This window comes from Venturia canescens, chromosome 8 (assembly GCF_019457755.1).
Source record: "Venturia canescens isolate UGA chromosome 8, ASM1945775v1, whole genome shotgun sequence".
NCBI lineage: Eukaryota > Metazoa > Arthropoda > Insecta > Hymenoptera > Ichneumonidae > Venturia > Venturia canescens.
In genome coordinates this window covers 3,747,705-3,752,394 of record NC_057428.1, presented here as the reverse complement: position 1 = coordinate 3,752,394, position 4,690 = coordinate 3,747,705, and positions in this window count along the sequence as shown.

The window sequence follows — 4,690 nt, the reverse complement described above, 5'->3', positions numbered from 1 at the left end:
ATTGATATAATTCATTTTAGTACTGCACGTAACTTCCGTTATGACTTTTTTTTTCATTATCTTTTTTCTTGAAAATAATTATCATGAATTTCAATTAAAGTTTGCGATTTGTTCGATAAATATTTCAAATTATTAATAAAAACTTGGCCTCCAATTGATATCATACATTTTTATACTGCATGTAACTTGGATAGTTTATTTTTCAATTTATCCAATATTTATGAATTTTTTTGAAAATTTTTTATTTTTCTTTACAGAATTTTTTCGATTGTTTTTTATTTTTGTTGAATTTTTTTGAAGTTTTCAATTTTTCGTTTATTATTTCTATAGAATTTTTTTCCTGATTCTGAATCTTTTTTCTATGTCATCCAGAAACAAGAGACCATCAATGTACTTGTCCCAACCTTTTTTTCCCTAGGGGAAGTTTATGGTTTGATATCACGCCTTTTTTCTCAAAAGTTCCTCATTTATGTTATGACGGTTATAGGATTTTAGTATAAATTTCTATGAATTAATTGCTTAGTACATTTTTATAGATTCCATTCTCATACGAACATTTTTTATGGGATAATCTTTTTCATGAAATTATCAGCAAATAAGGGACCATCAATGTACTTTTCCCAATCTTATTTTCCCTGTGTATGATGTTCGGCTTATAAAGTTGGTTTCCACCATAAAAAACCAATTTTTCGTAAAAATTGTAGTGAAAATATTTCGTCACAAGTCTGCCCTTGAACTTTGGCGATTTTTTTCCTCATACTCTAATATGTTATGCCTATTAGGAACTCAACAGCATGGAGGAATCCAGGATGAGGCCCGAGAAATGAACTTCGGTTTATAATGTTGGTTTCCACGTAAAAGACCAATTTTTCTTCAAAATTGTACTCCTTTGGTGATTTTTCTTCTTGTCTTCTAATATGTTTTGTCTATTGGGAATCCAAGAGCATGAAGAAATACGTGTTGTGGGCCATAATATGATTTTCGGCTTATAACGTTGGTTTCCACGAAATAACATCTATTTTTCGTCAAAATTGTACTGGAAATATTTCGTCACAGGTCTGTCTTTGGACTTTGGCTATTTTTTTCTTCTAATCTAATATGCTATGCTTATTGGGAACCCAAGAGAATGGTAGAAAGCGGGTTGGGGGCCGAGATATGATTTTCATCTTATAACGTTGGTTTCCACGAAAAAGGACCTATTTTTCGTCAAAATTGTACTGAATTGTACTGGTTTGTTTTTCCACGTTGGTGATTTTCCCCCTTATCTTCTAATATGTTTTGTATAATAGGAACCCAAGAGAGTGAAGAAATGCGTCTCGTGGGCTGTAATATGATTTTCGGCTTATAACGTTGGTTTCCGCGACAAAAGATCTATTTTTCGTCAAAATTGTACTGGAAATATTTCGTCTCCTGTCTGTCCTTGGCCTTTCGCGATTTTTTCCAATTCTTCATACCAAGAAAGAACTGATGTAAAGATTTCCTTAATAGAACAGATTTTATTTATCCCTGTTCTTCAAAATTCAAATGAAAGAGAGATCAAATTCATAATACGAAAAATCCAACAGATTTGCCCACTTTAAATGTCGCTTTTGCATTCTGAATCTAGAGATTTCATTTCATCCAAAACGTGCCCTCAATGAAATATATTTCCGAAGTTTGCAAGTGGCCGCTGAGGTCCAATTATCCACAGTTTGATAGTTGCTGAAAAAAAGTACCCGAAAACTTCTAACATTTATTATGCCAGAACTCAAAGCAGCAAAAAAAACTAAGCGAACTTAATTCAACAAAGCAACAGAATTCAAAGACGTTTAAGGTACTTGCATTGGTTTTGGAGGAAAACCATTTCAGGACAATTCAGAAATGAATTTAGAAATTCGAAAACTCACAATGGAGTAGAAAAAGGAAAATTGAAGTATTTAGAAAAGCGGAAGACTTTTGTGATGAATTTTCTAGATTACATGATACGGTTGGAGTAAATGATTTGAATGATTGGCACACATGCTGCAACACAGAAATATCAAAGTTTGGAAGTATTCGCTGTATATCAGTCATACAAACTTCAATACTATTTGAAAAGGAACACTTAAAAACTTGCATTTACCTTACATATTACCATAATCAAAGATAAGGGGTGATCCGTCGCATATATATTTATCCACAGAAATTTCAGAGTTCGCAGGTATCTGCTGCGGTTCAATGTATCTGCGCATTGAGCTTCGAAGACAGCAATTTCAAATCTATCCATAAATGAGCAACTGAAGACTTTTATAATCAATTTTTTACTTCATATAGATGTTACAGTTAGAGTCAAAATGGAAAATGAATGGCACAGTATTTAAATTGTATAGTTTGCAGATTTTTGCAGTATTTTAATGATCCGAATCTACAGCGTTATAATGAAAAGTTGTCAAAAGTCATGATGTTACATTAAAATGACATAGCGCACATTGCATTCAGCAATTCTGTAAGTTTCTGGGGATGTTGGTAGGCATCATATTTGATCGCATCCAAAACTGAGCAACAGTAAACTTATCGGAATGAATTTTTTTTACAATAATTCCATATTTGTAGTTTGCAAAGTGGAAATACTCAACATACATGTCATTCTATAAGTTTTATTATCAAAATTTGTGTTTGCATACCGCATTCCTAATATACGACTTTTCATATCATCAGCAAAAAAAGCATCCATAGGCTTTCTGGAAAAGTTTCCAAATTTATCACTCGTCAGACCTAATGGGAAAAGAATAACTACACACTATACCAAGACCAGAGTTTTTTTGAAAATCTGATTTACAAAATGTGTAATTCAAGATCATGGTTAGAAACCTCTCGAATCATGTTACCACAATCATCATGAAGGAGTAGAAAATCATAGGACACATATTAGGGAACGAATTAATAATATGTATCGATCCGCTGCAAACTGATGGGGTGGAAAGAAGGATCGGAGAGGGCAGAGCCAAACTGAATATCAAGCAAAATATGGGGATGTTTAAAAATAATGACGACACAAGAAATAAATTAGAAAACATTTATTCAATTAAAGTTTCTAATATCATTCTAACAGTTGCGTGTATTTTTGTTGTATTTATTCGTATATATAACCTACTATGTACACATGATATATAATCACGCCACTGACAATATATTCGCACTGGACAATATTTCTCGTATTCTGGTTTAATTGAAGGATTATTTCAGTTAACACTTATTTCCAATCGAACGAAATGATGAAATCTTGAAAAGTTTCGTTGACATATGCATCGCGCATTTTTTATATTCTTTTTCACACACACATCACAGACTACATTTACGCGGCCGCTTTGATACCGGTTTAATATATGACAAATAACAAAATAAATAGTAATATGCACTTCTTTAGATGACAAAAATTATTTTTTTATTGATCCCGCACGTACTTCGTAATGTCGAAACTCTGTTCATACGATCAAAAACTGACACATGGTTTGTACATTATTATATGTTGTAGCGAAACACACGCGCGACGGCCCGAGCCCGTCGAAACGAACGAAACTCCGCGATCTTTAGATCGCGGACAAAACATCGCGGCGACCACGCTCGTCGTTGTTGACAGGTGGCGGCCATCTTAGGCCGGTAGGCATGAGCCCGAGCGGGGCTACCGGCGCCGCTCTGAACTTCGCCGCGCTATATTTTCGGAAATTAATTCTTTTTGATTTTTATTATTTTAAGTCGCCCGAGCACGTAATTACGATCAAAATTTTCAGAAAAATAACACGAATTGAAGAAAAATGATCACAAGTCAAATTAATAACATAAAAACTGATCACAATGAAAAATGTAAAAAGCGACTACGACGCATGCGCGGGCAGAGCGTTGATGGGCTATAGGACGCGTACGTGACTTTTAGCGATATAATTTTACGAATCATATTAAAACAAATAACAATGCCAAATTAAAGAAGAAGTTGAGTAATAATTGATCAAATTGAAGTTTTTATTGTTTAACATCGGAATAAGCTGTAAATCATAAAAAGCGGTAGTCCGCGCATCGTATGTTAGCCCGCTCGACCAACGGGCGAGCGTGAATCATGGCAACGGGCCAATCAGAGTAGGCGTAATAGAAAGGTGCGCAGAACCGAGCGAAAACGGAGATTCTCGGCGCTCGAGAATTTTATGGTGGGGACACGGGTATAAGAAGCGCTGCGCGACTCATTCGATATTCAGTTCTCCCTGCCTCAAGGATCAACTCGGACCTCTCTGACAACACTGACCAAGCACTCTGCTCTAAAATTCATAAATTCCTTTCCTAAATTTTCCTGGATGCCTGGAATCTCGGAGCGATTCGGTGACGTTTCAATCCCAGAGTCCAGGGTCCGCACCTAACCTCTAAAATTTCTAAATTTTCCTGGATGCCTGGAATCTCGGAGCGATTCGGTGACGTTTCAATCCCAGAGTCCAGGGTCCACTCTTAGTTTTTCCAAATTTCCGTTGCACGGGATCTCGGAGCGATTCGGCGACGTTTCAATCCCAGAGCCCTTGGACGGTGAATTACCTAACCTAGTGGATGCACAGGATCTCGGAGCGATTCGGTGACGTTTCAATCCCAGAGCCTGTGGTCTACGCTATCCTGTCATATTCCATAGTAGATTCTATTTTGTCATTTTATGATCGTTAAAAGCAGAGCTGTAAATTTTTTCTTTTTTTGG